Here is a 20129-nt window from a genome sequence, read left to right as displayed (position 1 = left end):
TTCGCCGTTCTCTACCCGTTCAATGCCCCTTGCCGTAAAAGTCTTTACTACTGCATACAAATTAACACAGGCGGATGCTCATTCCATTGCAATAAATGAAGAGCAAAATTAAGGACTGAAAATATATCTCTGAGATACATGTAGAGATGTATGAGATATTTGTATAGGAAAATTAAATAAGTCATTGGCAGTGATGACATGCTATTTAAACTTGAAATTAAAGGCCATCACTTGTACTGAAGGGTAGATAAAAAAAATTAGTGATATGATGGACTCAAGCAAACTGTAACTGTACCTAGGACGCAGATTGGTCGGTGCTTGGCCCGGGAGGGGGCAAAGTGTCAGTAGATGTGTCAGGAAAGTTTACGGCTCCGATAAAAAGTGTGTTACAGCATACACGCATACACACACACACACACACACACACACTCATACACACTGAAGGCTGATTTTGTTGTATTTGAAACCAAATGGAAGAGCGCAGTGGTAAATACATTTGCGTTGTGCTGGTTAATTCGCGGGTTATGTGTTATAGATGGGTGTTAGAGCTAAAAGATCTGCGGGGAGGGTAAGTTAACGCCTAGAATCCGTTGATAAGGCCTGGCAGCTCCTGCTTTTAAACGAAGTGATTATTTTATAACGTCTTTGCTAAATCTACTTTACTCGTATTGGCCTTTAACTCTTTGTCATTCCCCTTTTTAGCTAATCTATCTGCCACTGTGAAGTGAACAACCTTTGTTCATAAGAAAAATGTGCATATAAGTTTTATGACGCTGTCTCAACCATGATTGTGACGAACTCCACAAAAATCACACAATTGTGTTAGTGAAGACAGCGTGAGACGCTTACGGGGCTGGGGGAGTAAAGATGTTATTCAAGTAATAAATCATGGATAGTTTTGGAAAGCTATTTTAGTTTAAGAGTTAATGTCGTGAATCTAAAATATACTATACTATACTGTAGGTACGTCTCGACATATACCTCTTGACAAATAACGACACCCGGCACTGTAAACCCATAAATGTACTGATAAATGCACGTGCCGACAGAATAATAGCCTAGAGTCTGCTTTTGAAAATGGAGCTTCTTAAAAATTATAGAAATCACAACCCAGAGAGTACATGGTATCTGATAACATAACAGTATTAGTCTACTGAAACACGTACTGAAACATCAGTGGTTGTCATAGGTAAATGTTCTGACAAGCTCACCTTATTTACTTGTTATTTAATAAAGATTATTTCTTGTGATTAAACAGCAATTACCATTATTTGAGGGTCATGGGGAAGACACATTTACCATGTTTTACCCTCAGTAACTAAATTTTGATAACTAAATTAAAACTTCGCCTTGATATCTATTATAGAAAGCATTATATTTACCCTCGACCTTGAAGTTTGATACAGTTTACCATACAAACATTGACAGCGTTGCTACATGTAGCTCTCTAATGTTACTTCCATCTTTAGTCAGATTTGTGCTGTGTGAAAAATAAACATACGGAGATATTTGGGTCCTAAACATATACCAGTATCTTTAAACACATAATTTGATCATATAAAATTGGAAATTTACCTTTCACAAAATGCGTCCTTTCTCTGAAATACTATACTGGTAGAGACTGAGAACATTGCGTTTTTCAGGCGTATGGGCTGGTAGTTTAATTTGATGCTTGGGAGGGGGAAAACATCTTCAACTTTGCAAAAGTGAACTTCTAAGAGTAGGTACTGTAGCTGAATTTTCGTTCGCAAAGGTAATTAAAACATTTGGAAGTATTGTTCGTACTCTGGTTATCACAGCCCGATACAAGGTATTTTGCTTACCCTTGAAAGACACTTTTTACCTCCCAAGATGCGTGAAACGTTCATTTTATTTAGCGTGAAGCACCCCATTCCTGTGACTCGTACATGCGGCTTTTTACTCTCCGTTATTCGTGAAACAAAGTCATTATATTTATGCACGGTGATACGTGATTCGTGATTTTTGACGCGCATTTTTCAATGAAATACATGTATGAGTATAGTTTTATTTACTGTGATTTGTGAATTAATGATTTTATTTCCCGTGAATTGTGATCCCCCCCCCCCCCCCCCTCGGTGGTGCCCTCTCATACGGCAGCTGGGCTGTATCCTCCCGAGACAGGTGAGAATATTTACACCTAGTCTGAGTCAGTAAAAAAAACGCATCTTGTCTTCTCTAACACAACCCAGCACAGGTGATTTTTTTTCGGGAGGGGGGGAGTGAAACATAGCCAAATAATTTGACATCAAACCTAATGGTTGATAAGATGTAATTATTTTTGCCATTATGATGGTAGAAAGCCTAAATCACCATCACGGGATTAAGACCCCTAGCGCCATATCAAATAACAAAAAAATATTTTAAATCGAAACTTGCGTTCAAAAAGCGGGTGCCCTTGTACATTATTATGTAATACAGGTGAGCATTTCGGTGAGAGGTGTTCAGGTTGGACCAAGGTCAGTAGAAGATGGAGAAGACAGAGGTTCTTGGTATGTTGTTGCAATTTCCACATGTAGGCAACACATTTAGCACAGAAAATGACAGGAAGTTGTCGTAGTATTGTATAGGTGATATAAGATAATGCTGTGTATTTTGTGTTGACGACAATTGCCCAAATGATGCTTTTCGCACTAGGACATTTTAGTCCTTATGACTGTGGGAACATTGCACTTATGTCCAATCCACTCTCCATTAGAATTTCAAAATCAGCTCAAAGTTTGAATGATTTATTTTCTGTAATTTCAGAGAAGGAACGCACTTGCTAATGAGGAAGTGAGAGGCTTATTGCAGCTGTCCAAAGGTCTGAACAAGTCCTCGACAAATAAGACGACTGGACAGGTATCTACACTATCTTAATTGTTTTATTGGCGAGATCATTGACCTGTTTTCAAAGTATCAAAAATTTCTTGTATATGAAAGTAAACTTCAAACAAACAAATGCACGTTCAGTAACAAGATGTTGTACTATTGTGTCATTGCATTCCTGGAAACGACGGGACCAGGTTGGGGAGGTGAGGGATGGGGACGGGACCAGGTTGGGGAGGTGAGGGGTGGGGACGGGACCAGGTTGGGGAGGTGAGGGGTGGGTGGGGGGTGGTCGGGGGTACAGTGTCCCTCTCTTAGTTTAAGAGATATCCCTTTTCCCTCCCAAAATAACAAATCAAAATAAAAACAAGAACAAATCAAAAGCGCAAAAAATGTACATGGCACGAAACTAGACGAAATACAGCTGATGTATCCTCGCCCCCCGCCGCCTGAAAACCCTGGCTTGGTCAGTGAAAACGTGCCTAAGGTCTTTTTTAGATCCTGTCAATTTTATACTAATTGGGCCCATCTGCCAAATGTTTTCATTCACTGAATTTCATTTCCGTGAATATTTCCGTAATTCGGGCACCTGGTCCTTTCATACCGCATCTTACATATGAATGCAAAGAAGTATGTTGTCATTAAACAGTGTGCACAGGGTAGAAAAGAATAGGAATGGCACAATAATGTTTTGTTAACATAATCCCTTGTGTTCCAAAATAGCATGCTGTAAAGATATACACACACTGCTTCTTCAAACCGTGTCGTGAATGTGATTTTCCTCTTTTATTTCAGTGGCTCCCAACTGCTGTTTACCGGGTGATTGGATGCGTCGCTGATCAAAGACATCATATTCATGTTGGACATCGCCTACGCCCATGCCAAGATTGTCTCGCTTCTTGAAGTTTGTCTTGTAGTTTATTTGCAGGGTTGACATTTTATATGAAATGTAATCTTTGCCTTGGACAGTAATATTCTGCATAAAATTTGTATAAAATAATTGTTGTACGCAGCAAAAATTTTTAACGAAACTTCTGATCAAGGAAAAAAAAAGAAATGAATGACGTCGACCCTGCATGTCGCTGGTTATATATGATACATTCTTTCTAAATCGTAGTACAGTACTCTATCCGCTCATATCGTTTCAATGAATTTTATTTATTATGTATATTTATTATTGTGTCGGAAGTAAGTACCCATCAATTCTCAAACAAAAATACGGTACTTTTTGGAGTTCACTTTTAACAAAGTAATTTTAATGCAAAAAGTATTTTGCTGAAATGATCGATGAAAACAGAAATGATAGTTATCAAATATTATTATTATTATTATTATTATTATTATTATAAGGCGATTTTTAGGTAGAGCACTGTGCCAGTGCTATTGTTTTTCAAGTTGAAGGTAAAATTGTCTGTGGGCAAATCTTCAGTTAGTCACTTAGCTGTGCATTTGAGGATATTTGAAATATTTCTTTTGAATTAAATTGAATTGAATTCTGAGATTCCGATAAGAAAAATATCTCAACTTCATTACATGAAACTTTTGAGACACAAACGGTTTCATACAATAACCGTTAAGTTTGAAAAATGAACAAGTTGTTAATTTAGAATAACTTACAAACACTGTTCTTCAAGTTATAATGCTTTGGAAATTACAGCGTTAGGAAAATGATAAATTTGTCCACGTGATTGCAGAATTGCCCATGTATAAGAAACGATCCTTCTTTAAATTGCGGACATACGTTTGTGACACATGTTAAGAATGAACTTACTTTGGTTTCGGTGTTTTGATATTTTTGTCTGATCAGTGACAGGTACACATGTACTGTGCTGGGAGGGGTCTAAAACAATGTTAACAAAATGAAACCAGGAGAGAAATAGGGATTTTCACGAAATTACTGCGCATTCGTTATTGCAGTAGGGGAATATATGTTACCAACGTGATAAAAACTGCCCGTGCTGAGGGCCACCCAAATTTATCAGCATTGCATGAGCTCATTTGTGTGTTGTTCTACTTTTTGCCAATATCGCAAAGCAGAAATGTAAGTGCTCCCCTGGAAAACGTCTTTGTTCATATGCATAAAAATATTTATTATTAATTGATATTTCTTTGGTTGTGATTGAGGGGTGATTGAGAGAAAAAGGTCTGATTAGATGCCAGTCTCGCGCGTCCTGTTGGGGTATTTTTGCTAAGTGTTTCTTGATCACTGAGCACCGGAGACCAGAGTAAGGGTGTTAGCATTTGTGTATAAATGAATTTTAAGTCACCGTTTTTCTTTCTGCGTAATCTTTTCAGTTTTGTTTGTATATTTTTCTTAAATTGTCATGACTAGAATAAGCTTGGAAATTGACCATGTCTTTATGCCGTTCCTGATTCGCATGTGTGCAAATTTAAGTTTTCGCTCAAAGTCGTGCCATTAACCTACCAATATATGGATGTAATGATATGAAAACAAAACGTAAAACACTCGATTCTTAAAAATGACCATTTTTGACTACCTTTTTCTGTGCGAGAATCACTACGACGGCATAGAACAAGGTGTGCGTGAGTGCACGTGCACGTGAGGGGGAGACGCCTATGTGAGATTATATGCATTTAGGAATTTCGATATCATTCACACCACTGAAATTGGACACTTTGCTCCTCAATGGAATTAGTAATCAATTATTAACGTCAACTTTGAACAAAATTTGACAAGTACGATATGATTTCATTTTATATACCACTCCTGGTCATTTTTTATATGAATTTTGTTTTAGTAAGAATTATGTCGAAATCCTCTTTTATATAAATAAATAGAATTTGTTTGAGCTGCAATTTCCAAAGTGCATAAAATCCTTCATATGTGTTAGTTAGTCTACTATCAGGTAGACTTCTTGTATTGTTTTTGTAAAAGCATAATTTAAAGAATTTTTTAGAAATTTGACACTATTGTAATGGTTGCTATCAACGTAGAAAAAATGTAACTTCACGTATTTTGTTTTGTATAAAACTTCGTTGAAATTACTTGGAATTTGTTGAAACAATAAATAATGAAAATAATGTACATATATTTGTATGTTGAATTTCCTTTCATTTTTCACCTACTTTCCCCTTTAACTCTCGTTCTCTAGTTCACATGTCTTACCTATAGAGCCTCTTGTATTAGTTTACCTTGATTATTTGAATATTTTTTTGCAAAAGGTAATTTGCTGGGACCCAGAAGCGCCAGGTTTCGAACTTGGGACTTTTTGACTCAGAGGCAAGCGCGTTACCTACTCCTCTAACTGTTCCCACCCACCCTCCGCGAGAAGACTTTCCTCTTATAGTAACCAAAGGGAAATTTCTGTAAAGCCCCTTGAAAAGTATTCAATGATTTACAAGTACCCGAACCAAGAAACGAACCCAAACCCGAGGGGTACCACTAAGTCAAAGAAATTATTGTAGTAACCAAAGTAAAATTCTAAAAAAATCGTAATACATTAAAGAAATTTTAGAAACGTAAGACAAGTTTGAAGCCCAACCCCAGGTTGCCGCTGAGAAACGCAACCGTCAAAGAAATAACTAAGACATTTTGTATATTTGGAAAGTCTTTATTTAGTGCCAAACAACTATGTATTAATATTTAAGTATTTCATTGTAAAACTACCAAGTTTAAGAACACTTAAATCACTACTTAATCACTTTGAATATCTGTAAGACATGCATATAAGACAAAGTTATACCTCAAAGGTGTAACATATACAACAAATGTATTACATTTCACTAATAAATGGTCAACTTAACTACTCGTTCATGGTTTGGTGTTATCAATATCTACAAGCATTTCTAAAAAAATAGAACAAATTTGAGAAATTGACAGTAATCAAAAAGATATAAAGCAGTTCATCAATTATTACACAAAATGTGTGCGTCACTGACTAATAAGATCAATAACTTGTGGCTGTTTCTATATTTACATGATGTATTTGATTAATTATTACCATAGCATAAAACATGGAAAAGGAACAGATCATGAAAATCGCTGTCGGGAAAATATATCAGTAAATTGTTTAACTTCCAAATGATCTTTCTAAACACTCACTTTTGTCAAATGAAAAAATTGTAAAACTGAGCTATTTAAGCTTTTCTGGACAATCAAAAGTTTCCATATTTATGCGTAATTTATTCGCACGACAACGTAACGCCAAGTCACCACTCGTTACCTTGCTGGTACTTTCGCCCTAAAAAGTTCGGAAACATCGTTATTTTGAATAGTTATAAAATAACCATGTTTAGTTACGGTAAATATTTTAACCAAATATTGTTGGTTAATGAACCCACAATTTGTTAATCTTTATTTACACAGGTAATTTTCCCAACACATTACATTTTTTTATTATTATTGAAAAACAATTTCACGTTTCCGAACTTTCTTGGTCGCGTGTATCATAACCAACAATCTCCAAGGGCCGCTGATTTCATGTGCGCTTTTCTCTGACGCATGCAGGTCAGAAAAGTCCCATCGTTTAACTAGAAACATATCTGTGAAAACGTGTATCTAGTGAAAAACCAATCTGTGGCCCTGGTAGAGGGTAATCATTATTGTAGTACCATTTAACAAAGGCCACGGCGGCAAACTTGAAGGTCTTACGAGAATAGAGCACGTTGAAAGGCATAAGGGGCAGATATCTTTACTAAAATAAACCAAACCTGTATCTGACGACCACGCAGTCTTAGACATGCCATGTTTCTAGTACCCAATGCTTTATTTTAAAGGTATCAACATGATGTATCAACAGAACGATTAACATTTGTTTGAAACAGTATTTTGCGCTATCAGTTCGCCCCCTATGCCTTGAAGGGTTTACATTGTTGGCCAGTGAACCCACAATTTTTAAAGCTCCCGTCATACAAAAATCTGTACAGTGTAGCTATAATTCAACTCATATATTCAACGGACTGAAATAGTACAACTGGACTAGTGAAATCGTGCCGAAGTTAGAAGTGTAATACTTATACAGTGTACCTACTGTCTGTTATGCTTTTATTTCGACCTCCAACCGCTTACTACAAATATTTACATGTCAGTAAATGGGAATTTATATGGGAGATTCCACAGCATTTCCCCTTTTTTGTCTGCTTCTTGTAAATATACTCCTTGTACGTCTTCAACTGACGATACTTTTTCTACCAACGAAGTTCGAAATAATTGTCATTTTCATAGGACGTTATAAGGTGAAGTAATGGAGGAAGCAAAATGTTGTGGGGGGAAAACACTTGGGAGTGGTCAAGCCATTTTTATGCATGCACGCGTCACAGTACTTCTTATAAAATAAATTACAAATAAGTGAACATTAAATCCCTAACACTGATACAATAAAACGTTATACTGAATAGGTTGAAACATAAATATTCGTATACTTAGTTTCCAGACCGCCTCGCATCCACTCCCTGATCACGTAAGGTGTAACAACTCTTCCCAGAGTAGGTTCAATTTGCTTTATGGGGGAGGGGCTAAAGCTTTTCAGTCCAACCCTCACCCTTATCTGACGAACAAAACTTGATTAAAAATTTACTAAAATCAAAATGCATATATATAGTGCATTTGTGTTAAATATATTTAAAAAAGAAACCAGAAGAAAACACCCAAAATGAAATATTATTATGTAGGTCAATGGCGATTCTAAATTGGTCCACTGCTTTTATCTGAACAGTTTTCTCCATGTTTGACAAACTGGGCAGTACTATAACGCCACCTGGAGGAAAATATGATCGTCTCTGTTGCAATAAGTACCTACCACATTATGATATCAACATACTACATGTAGCTGTATATGATATCTACGTCTTTGTATGTCCACACATGAATCTACAGTGTATGCACAGGTGTATGTGAGCAAAAAACTAATAAGGTTGGTTTTTAAACGTTAGACCTACATCTGTGTTTCAGTCTAGAAATAGCAACTTGATTATGATTGAGGTAAGCTTATCTGTTGAATGTGTGTAATTGAAGTGAATTTTTGAGAAGTGAAAACAAGACTTAAAAGACTGGCAAGTTCCGATGATAAAAACAGTCAAATGTTAATAATAATGACATAACAAGTCCAATGGTTGTGACATTTGTACAACTGAAGCTTAACAACTGTATAAATCTGAGATAAGCTTATCAGTTGATTGTGTATCACGAAAAAGATTTTTTGGACAATATATTTCATTATTACATTTAAAAACTGGCAAATCACATGGCTTACAATAGTTAAGCATTAATAATTTTGACAAATCTAGTCCATTATTTGTGATACTTGTACAAATGCTGCTTAACAGCAACAGGAATGTGATAACTCATCAGTTACACTGTGTGATTACTGATGACTGTGTAACTGCATATTTTTAAAACATTTTAAAAGAGTGAAAATTACATTTAAAAAACTGCTAAATTCAACAGATTAAAATAGGTAAACGTTAATAACTCAGTTCAGTTCATGGTAAAAAGTAGGTCTAGGGTCAAGTTCAAGGTCAAAGTTAGATTGCCAATGTATGACTATGGGCATATCTCTGCCAGTTTTGGAGATATATTGATGGAAAACTTGCAAAGTTCAGTTCATGGTGAAAAGTGGGCAAAAGTAAATTTCAAGGTCATATATTGCCAGTATATTACTTCCTGTTCAAGTTGAATAGTAACTTTGGGCATGTATCTGGCAGTTTTGGAGATATAAGGGACAAAAAAGTTGCACAGTTCAGTTCATGGTGAAAAGTAGGTCAGAGGTCAAATTCAAGGTGACAGATTGCCAGTATGTGACTTCCTATTCAAGTTTTATAGTAACTGTGGGCATAATTCAGGCAGTTTTGGAATATAAGGGACAGAGAGGTGTAAAGTTCAGTTCAAATTGAAAATTAGGTCAAAGGTCAATCTCAAGGTGACAGATTGCAAGTCTATGACTTCCTATTGAAGGTCTATAGTAACTATGGGGGTACCTCTAATTTTGGAGTTATTTCACATTTTATTTTCACCAATGGATATTGCAACATTGTACTTTCTGATATGGTGCAACTCGTTTACCATATGGCAAACAAAAACAGACACCATCCCCAGTGTTGTGCTTGACAAGATCTATAAAATGCACTAAACAAAAGGTTTCTAGCATTTATGGTTCCAGGATTAGAGATTGCAGTCAAGAAATCTGGCTGCTTCTCCCATAAAAATGCACCAACTGACCTCAAACTCACGAAGATGAAAGATAACCCTAAGGGTAATACCTGCCCATAATTTTATAGGATAGGTCTGTGTAGATTCAGAAAATCAGCATGAATGAAAAAAATTTTAAAGAAAATTTTGGCCCATTTAACCTTAAATGGGCATATTTCAAATCCCACATACCACTTTCAGTCATCCATAGAAACTTTCTGCAATGCCTTCAGTTTGGGAGATATTTTGCATTTCATTTTGCAAATTTTGGACAAGGGTGCAATGTGACGAACACCACACCTACACCCCAGCACCGTGCACCCAAAATTCACATAGATCAAGTTGAGATTATATCTGACCTACATACAAGAGATGGATACATGGTCTCTTACAGTTTATGAGGAGAAGCAGTAACAGGTGGCAGAGCACAATGTGCAATAAGACTTAAAATGTATCAAAATTACCATCATGAATATAATTAAATATTAACAATTTTGTCAATTATATTTTATTTCTTTTTAATTTTGAAAAAATGACATTTGACAACTGCAGATATCTGCGATAAGCTTATCAGTTGACTGTGTGTAACAGAAGTGCAGCCTATTGGCAATTTATATGAGAAGAGTGAGAATTATTGAAAACAAATATTTTAATACGCCAATATATCATATATATCATTCAATATATGATTCAGTCTCCAAAGAAACATCAAATGTGATAATTTGTTTGCTTGTGTAGAGGTGACAAATTGTCCAGAAATGTGACCTAGAAAACAACATATACCCATTCAAGACTTCTTACTACCAATACCAGGTGCAGATTCCTCCTTACAATCAGTTTCTGGAATCGGGGTTTAGCACACCATTTGACAAAATATATTTGAAAAAAGTGTAAATTAAATATTAAAAAGTGATAAATTTCCCAGATTAAAATAGTTAAACATAAATACTTTTGATACAGTTTAGCTAAATAGATGACTGTGTTTAATAAAAAGGATATTTTCAGTCAATATATTTGAGAAGCTGAAAATAACATTGAAAAAAATGCCAAATTCGATAACTTAAAATAGTTAAACATTAATAATGTTGGCAAATCTACTCCAATACTTGTGAAATTTGTACAAATCATGCTTAACATCTAAAAAATCTGTGGAAAGCACATCAGTTGACAATGTCAAATGAAAAAGATTTTTTCAGAACATATATTTTTGAGAAAACTGAAAATGACATTGAAAAGACTGCCAAATTCCATGACTTACAATAGTTAAACATTAATAATTTTGACAAATCTGGTCCAATCTTTGTGAAATTTGTACAAATGATGCATAACAACAATAATAACTTCATCAGTTGACTGGGTCCTATGAAGAAAATTTTTTCAGACAATATAATTGAGAAAAATTAATATTACATTAAAAAAGCTGGCAATTTTCATGGTATAAAATAGTTAAATGTTAATAGTTTTGACAAATCTAGTCCAATATTTTTGAAATTTGGATAGATGATGCATAACAACAATAAAATTCTGTGATAAGCTCATCAGTTGACTGTGTCTCATTAAAAATATTTTTTTGGACAATAAATAAATCTTGTCTAATATTTGTGAAATTTGGATAGATGATGCATAACAATAATAAAAATCTGTGATAAGCTCATCAGTTGACTGTGTCTCATGAAAAACATTTTTCAGAGCATATAAATGTGAGAAAACTGAAAATGACATTGAAAAGACTGCAAAATGCCGTGCCTTAAAATAGTTAAACGTTAATAATTTTCACAAATCTTGTTCAATATTTGTGAAATTTGAACAGATGATGCATAACAACAATAAAAATCTGTGATAAGCTCATCAGTTGACTGTGACCCATGAAAAAGAATTTTCAGAGCATATAAATGTGAGAAAACTGAAAATGACATTGCAAAGACTGCCAAATTCCATGGCTTAAAATAGTTAAACGTTAATAATTTTCACAAATCTTGTCTAATATTTGTGAAATTTGGATAGATGATGCATAACAACAATAAAATTCTGTGATAAGCTCATCAGTTGACTGTGTCTCATTAAAAAGATTTTTTTGGACAATAAATAAAGCTCATCAGTTGACTGTGTCTCATTAAAAATATTTTTTTGGACAATAAATTTGAGAAAATTGAAAATGACACTGAGAAGACTGCAAAAGGCGGTGCCTTAAAATAGTTAAACGTTAATAATTTTCACAAAACTTGTTCAGTATTTGTTAAATTTGGAGAGATGATGCTTAACAATAACAAAAATCTGTGATAAGTTTAACAGTTGACAGTGTGTGATAGAATTGTAGTTGTTTGACATTTTGTATGCGAAGAGTGAGAATTATCTACAATATTTTTTTTTCAATTTCACAACATCTAATTAGACTCACATTAAACATCAAATATTATGATTTGAATTTGTTTGTGTAAGAGGTGACAAATTACCCATAATTTTCCTCTGGAAAAGAATATATACCCATTTAAGACATCTCCTTACTACCAATACCAGATGCAGATTCCTCCTTGCAATCGGTTTCTGGAATCGGGTTTAGCACACCATTTGACAATGTCTTTAAGCTTGCCATATACCATCTATTGTACACATGGATGAGACATAGCATTGCTCTTGCTGTTTTCTTTTTCTGTCTGTTTTTTCTATAGGAATTAGCCCTGACCAGACAGGAAGAATCAGTTCACCAAAAAAGTCATCATGCTGTATGGAAAAGGTCACCTGGAAAAAGAACAATATGTTTGATAAAAGTGAAAATTAAATTCTAAAAATTGACAAATTTCCCACACTAAAATAGTTGAACAATAATTTTGATAAACTTAACCTAAACAGTTGACTATGTCTAATAAAAAGGATATTTTCAGAACATATAAATTTGAGAAATAATGCAAATGACATTGAAAAGACTGCCAAATGCGGTGCCTTAAAATAGTTAAATGTTAATAATTTTCACAAATCTTGTCCAATATTTGTGGAATTTGGAGAGATGATGCATAACAATAATAAAAAACTGTGATAAGCTCATTAGTTGACTGTGACCCATGAAAAACATTTTTCAGAGCAAATAAATGTGAGAAAACTGAAAATGGCACTGAAAAGACTGCCAAATTCTATGGTACAAAATAGTTAAACGTTAATAATTTTCACAAATCTTGTCTAATATTTGTGAAATTTGGATAGATAATGCATAACAACAATAAAAATCTGTGATAAGCTCATCAGTTGACTGTGTCTCATGAAAAAGTTTTTTTTGGACAATAAAATTGAGAAAACTGAAAATGTCACTGAAACGACTGCCAAATTCCATGGCTTTAAATAGTTAAACGTTAATAATTTTCACAAATCTTGTCTAATATTTGTGAAATTTGGACAGATGATGCATAACAACAATAAAAATCTGTGATTAGCTCATCAGTTGACTGTGTCTCATGAAAAACATTTTTCAGAGCATATAAATGTGAGAAAACTGAAAATGACATTGCAAAGACTGCCAAATTCCATGGCTTAAAATAGTTAAACGTTAATAATTTTCACAAATCTTGTCTAATATTTGTGAAATTTGGATAGATGATGCATAACAATAATAAAAATCTGTGATAAGCTCATCAGTTGACTGTGTCTCATGAAAAACATTTTTCAGAGCATATAAATGTGAGAAAACTGAAAATGACATTGAAAAGACTGCAAAATGCGGTGCCTTAAAATAGTTAAACGTTAATAATTTTCACAAATCTTGTTCAATATTTGTGAAATTTGAACAGATGATGCATAACAACAAAAAAAATCTGTGATAAGCTCATCAGTTGACTGTGACCCATGAAAAAGAATTTTCAGAGCATATAAATGTGAGAAAACTGAAAATGACATTGCAAAGACTGCCAAATTCCATGGCTTAAAATAGTTAAACGTTAATAATTTTCACAAATCTTGTCTAATATTTGTGAAATTTGGATAGATGATGCATAACAACAATAAAATTCTGTGATAAGCTCATCAGTTGACTGTGTCTCATTAAAAAGATTTTTTTGGACAATAAATTTGAGAAAATTGAAAATGACACTGAGAAGACTGCAAAAGGCTTAAAATAGTTAAAGGTTAATAATTTTCACAAAACTTGTTCAATATTTGTGAAATTTGGAGAGATGATGCTTAACAATAACAAAAATCTGTGATAAGCTTAACAGTTGACAGTGTGTGATAGAATTGTAGTTGTTTGACATTTTGTATGCGAAGAGTGAGAATTATCTACAATATTTTTTTTTCAATTTCACAACATCTAAGTAGACTCACATTAAACATCAAATATTATGATTTTAGTTTGTTTGTGTAAGAGGTGACAAATTAACAATAATTTTCCTCTGAAAAAGAATATATACCCATTTAAGACATCTCCTTACTACCAATACCAGATGCAGATTCCTCCTTACAATCGGTTTCTGGAATTGAGGTTTAGCACACCATTTGACAATGTCCTAAAGCTTGCCATATACCATCTATTGTACACATGGAGGAGACATAGCATTGCTCTTGCTGTTGTCTTTTGCTGTCTGTTTTTTCTATAGGAATTAGCCCTGACCAGACAGGAAAAATCAGTTCACCAAAAAAGCCATCACGCTGTATGGAAAAGGTCACCTGGAAAAATAACAATATGTTTGATAAAAGTGAAAATTAAATTCTAAAAATTGATAAATTTCCCACACTAAAATAGTTGAACAATAATTTTGATAAACTTAACCTAAACAGTTGACTATGTCTAATAAAAAGGATATTTTCAGAACATATAAATTTGAGAAATACTGAAAATGCTATTGAAAAGACTGCCAAATGTGGTGCCTTAAAATAGTTAAACGTTAATAATTTTCACAAATCTTGTCTAATATTTGTGAAATTTGGATAGATAATGCATAACAACAATAAAAATCTGTGATAAGCTCATCAGTTGACTGTGTCTCATGAAAAAGTTTTTTTTGGACAATAAAATTGAGAAAACTGAAAATGTCACTGAAACGACTGCCAAATTCCATGGCTTAAAATAGTTAAACGTTAATAATTTTTACAAATCTTGTCTAATATTTGTGAAATTTGGATAGATGATGCATAACAATGATAAAAATCTGTGATAAGCTCATCAGTTGACTGTGTCTCATGAAAAACATTTTTCAGAGCATATAAATGTGAGAAAACTGAAAATGACATTGAAAAGACTGCAAAATGCGGTGCCTTAAAATAGTTAAACGTTAATAATTTTCACAAATCTTGTTCAATATTTGTGAAATTTGAACAGATGATGCATAACAACAATAAAAATCTGTGATAAGCTCATCAGTTGACTGTGACCCATGTAAAAGAATTTTCAGAGCATATAAATGTGAGAAAACTGAAAATGACATTGCAAAGACTGCCAAATTCCATGGCTTAAAATAGTTAAACGTTAATAATTTTCACAAATCTTGTCTAATATTTGTGAAATTTGGATAGATGATGCATAACAACAATAAAATTCTGTGATAAGCTCATCAGTTGACTGTGTCTCATTAAAAAGATTTTTTTGGACAATAAATTTGAGAAAATTGAAAATGACACTGAGAAGACTGCAAAAGGCTTAAAATAGTTAAAGGTTAATAATTTTCACAAAACTTGTTCAATATTTGTGAAATTTGGAGAGATGATGCTTAACAATAACAAAAATCTGTGATAAGCTTAACAGTTGACAGTGTGTGATAGAATTGTAGTTGTTTGACATTTTGTATGCGAAGAGTGAGAATTATCTACAATATTTTTTTTTCAATTTCACAACATCTAAGTAGACTCACATTAAACATCAAATATTATGATTTGAGTTTGTTTGTGTAAGAGGTGACAAATTAACAATAATTTTCCTCTGAAAAAGAATATATACCCATTTAAGACATCTCCTTACTACCAATACCAGATGCAGATTCCTCCTTACAATCGGTTTCTGGAATTGAGGTTTAGCACACCATTTGACAATGTCCTAAAGCTTGCCATATACCATCTATTGTACACATGGAGGAGACATAGCATTGCTCTTGCTGTTGTCTTTTGCTGTCTGTTTTTTCTATAGGAATTAGCCCTGACCAGACAGGAAGAATCAGTTCACCAAAAAAGCCATCGCGCTGTATGGAAAAGGTCACCTGGAAAAATAACAATATGTTTGATAAAAGTGAAAATTAAATTCTAAAAATTGACAAATTTCCCACACTAAAATAGTTGAACAATAATTTTGATAAACTTAACCTAAATAGTTGAATATGTCTAATAAAAAGGATATTTTCAGAACATATAAATTTGAGAAATACTGCAAATGACATTGAAAAGAATGCCAAATGCGGTGCCTTCAAATAGTTAAATGTAAATAATTTTCACAAATCTTGTCTAATATTTGTGAAATTTGGACAGATGATGCATAACAACAGTAAAAATCTGTGATTAGCTTATCAGTTGACTGTGTCTCATGAAAAAGTTTTTTTTGGACAATAAAATTGAGAAAACTGAAAATGTCACTGAAACGACTGCCAAAATCCATGACTTGAAATAGTTAAACGTTAATAATTTTCACAAATCTTGTCTAATATTTGTGAAATTTGGATAGATGATGCATAACATTAATAAAAATCTGTGATAAGCTCATCAGTTGACTGTGTCTCATGAAAAACATTTTTCAGAGCATATAAATGTGAGAAAACTGAAAATGACATTGCAAAGACTGCCAAATTCCATGGCTTAAAATAGTTAAACGTTAATAATTTTCACAAATCTTGTCTAATATTTGTGAAATTTGGATAGATGATGCATAACAACAATAAAATTCTGTGATAAGCTCATCAGTTGACTGTGTCTCATTAAAAAGATTTTTTTGGACAATAAATTTGAGAAAATTGAAAATGACACTGAGAAGACTGCAAAAGGCGGTGCCTTAAAATAGTTAAATGTTAATAATTTTCACAAAACTTGTTCAATATTTGTGAAATTTGGAGAGATGATGCTTAACAATAACAAAAATCTGTGATAAGCTTAACAGTTGACAGTGTGTGATAGAATTGTAGTTGTTTGACATTTTGTATGCGAAGAGTGAGAATTATCTACAATATTTTTTTTCAATTTCACAACATCTAAGTAGACTCACATTAAACATCAAATATTATGATTTGAGTTTGTTTGTGTAAGAGGTGACAAATTAACAATAATTTTCCTCTGAAAAAGAATATATACCCATTTAAGACATCTCCTTACTACCAATACCAGATGCAGATTCCTCCTTACAATCGGTTTCTGGAATTGAGGTTTAGCACACCATTTGACAATGTCCTAAAGCTTGCCATATACCATCTATTGTACACATGGATGAGACATAGCATTGCTCTTGCTGTTGTCTTTTGCTGTCTGTTTTTTCTATAGGAATTAGCCCTGACCAGACAGGAAAAATCAGTTCACCAAAAAAGCCATCACGCTGTATGGAAAAGGTCACCTGGAAAAATAACAATATGTTTGATAAAAGTGAAAATTAAATTCTAAAAATTGATAAATTTCCCACACTAAAATAGTTGAACAATAATTTTGATAAACTTAACCTAAACAGTTGACTATGTCTAATAAAAAGGATATTTTCAGAACATATAAATTTGAGAAATACTGAAAATGCTATTGAAAAGACTGCCAAATGTGGTGCCTTAAAATAGTTAAATGTTAATAATTTTCACAAATCTTGTCCAATATTTGTGGAATTTGGAGAGATGATGCTTAACAATAATAAAAATCTGTAATAAGCTCATCAGTTGACTGTGTCTCATGAAAAACATTTTTCAGAGCATATAAATGTGAGAAAACTGAAAATGACATTGAAAAGACTGCAAAATTCCATGGCTTAAAATAGTTAAATGTTAATAATTTTCACAAATCTTGTCTAATATTTGTGAAATTTGGATAGATGATGCATAACAACAATAAAATTCTGTGATAAGCTCATCAGTTGACTGTGTCTCATTAAAAATATTTTTTTGGACAATAAATTTGAGAAAATTGAAAATGACACTGAGAAGACTGCAAAAGGCGGTGCCTTAAAATAGTTAAACGTTAATAATTTTCACAAAACTTGTTCAGTATTTGTGAAATTTGGAGAGATGATGCTTAACAATAACAAGAATCTGTGATAAGTTTAACAGTTGACAGTGTGTGATAGAATTGTAGTTGTTTGACATTTTGTATGCGAAGAGTGAGAATTATCTACAATATTTTTTTTTCAATTTCAATACATCTAATTAGACTCACATTAAACATCAAATATTATGATTTGAGTTTGTTTGTGTAAGAGGTGACAAATTACCCATAATTTTCCTCTGGAAAAGAATATATACCCATTTAAGACATCTCCTTACTTCCAATACCAGATGCAGATTCCTCCTTACAATCGGTTTCTGGAATAGGGTTTAGCACACCATTTGACAATGTCCTAAAGCTTGCCATATACCATCTATTGTACACATGGAGGAGACATAGCATTGCTCTTGCTGTTTTCTTTTGCTGTCTGTTTTTTCTATAGGAATTAGCCCTGACCAGACAGGAAGAATCAGTTCACCAAAAAAGCCATCGCGCTGTATGGAAAAGGTCACCTGGAAAAATAACAATATGTTTGATAAAAGTGAAAATTAAATTCTAAAAATTGACAAATTTCCCACACTAAAATAGTTGAACAATAATTTTGATAAACTTAACCTAAATAGTTGAATATGTCAATAAAAAGGATATTTTCAGAACATATAAATTTGAGAAATACTGCAAATGACATTGAAAAGACTGCCAAATGCGGTGCCTTCAAATAGTTAAATGTTAATAATTTTCACAAATCTTGTCTAATATTTGTGAAATTTGGATAGATGATGCATAACAACAATAAAAATCTGTGATTAGCTCATCAGTTGACTGTGTCTCATGAAAAAGTTTTTTTTGGACAATAAAATTGAGAAAACTGAAAATGTCACTGAAACGACTGCCAAAATCCATGACTTGAAATAGTTAAACGTTAATAATTTTCACAAATCTTGTCTAATATTTGTTAAATTTGGATAGGTGATGCATAACATTAATAAAAATCTGTGATAAGCTCAACAGTTGACTGTGTCTCATGAAAAACATTTTTCAGAGCATATAAATGTGAGAAAACTGAAAATGACATTGCAAAGACTGCCAAATTCCATGGCTTAAAATAGTTCAACGTTAATAATTTTCACAAATCTTGTCTAATATTTGTGAAATTTGGATAGATGATGCATAACAACAATAAAATTCTGTGATAAGCTCATCAGTTGACTGTGTCTCATTAAAAAGATTTTTTTGGACAATAAATTTGAGAAAATTGAAAATGACACTGAGAAGACTGCAAAAGGCGGTGCCTTAAAATAGTTAAATGTTAATAATTTTCACAAAACTTGTTCAATATTTGTGAAATTTGGAGAGATGATGCTTAACAATAACAAAAATCTGTGATAAGCTTAACAGTTGACAGTGTGTGATAGAATTGTAGTTGTTTGACATTTTGTATGCGAAGAGTGAGAATTATCTACAATATTTTTTTTTCAATTTCACAACATCTAATTAGTCTCACATTAAACATCAAATATTATGATTTGAGTTTGTTTGTGTAAGAGGTGACAAATTACCCATAATTTTCCTCTGGAAAAGAATATATACCCATTGAAGACATCTCCTTACTACCAATACCAGATGCAGATTCCTCCTTACAATCGGTTTCTGGAATAGGGTTTAGCACACCATTTGATAATGTCCTAAAGCTTGCCATAAACCATCTATTGTACACATGGATGAGACATAGCATTGCTCTTGCTGTTGTCTTTTGCTGTCTGTTTTTTCTATAGGAATTAGCCCTGACCAGACAGGAAAAATCAGTTCACCAAAAAAGCCATCACGCTGTATGGAAAAGGTCACCTGGAAAAATAACAATATGTTTGATAAAAGTGAAAATTAAATTCTAAAAATTGACAAATTTCCCACACTAAAATAGTTGAACAATAATTTTGATAAACTTAACCTAAACAGTTGACTATGTCTAATAAAAAGGATATTTTCAGAACATATAAATTTGAGAAATACTGAAAATGAC

The 20129-nt window shown here is 33.0% G+C and overlaps 1 protein-coding gene and 2 long non-coding RNA genes across 4 annotated transcripts in view; 2 read left to right on the top strand and 1 right to left on the bottom strand.

Annotated features, from left to right (window-relative positions):
* Positions 1–20129, top strand: part of LOC106161885 (uncharacterized) — a 104149-nt gene that overhangs the window by 18071 nt on the left and 65949 nt on the right. The window lies entirely within an intron of this gene.
* Positions 1–20129, bottom strand: part of LOC147760190 (uncharacterized) — a 73075-nt gene that overhangs the window by 9790 nt on the left and 43156 nt on the right. The gene's annotated exons all lie outside the window — the stretch shown is intronic.
* On the top strand, positions 2242–5643 carry LOC106166307 (uncharacterized). The gene is made up of 3 exons (XR_001238787.2): positions 2242–2510; positions 2767–2859; positions 3622–5643. It is a non-coding gene; the product is annotated as an uncharacterized LOC106166307 (long non-coding RNA).

Source organism: Lingula anatina, chromosome 8 (genome assembly GCF_051362555.1).
Source record: "Lingula anatina isolate TDL-2025a chromosome 8, LinAna3.0, whole genome shotgun sequence".
NCBI classification, from domain to species: Eukaryota; Metazoa; Brachiopoda; class Lingulata; order Lingulida; family Lingulidae; genus Lingula; species Lingula anatina.
This window is presented reverse-complemented; position numbering and strand designations above follow the sequence as displayed.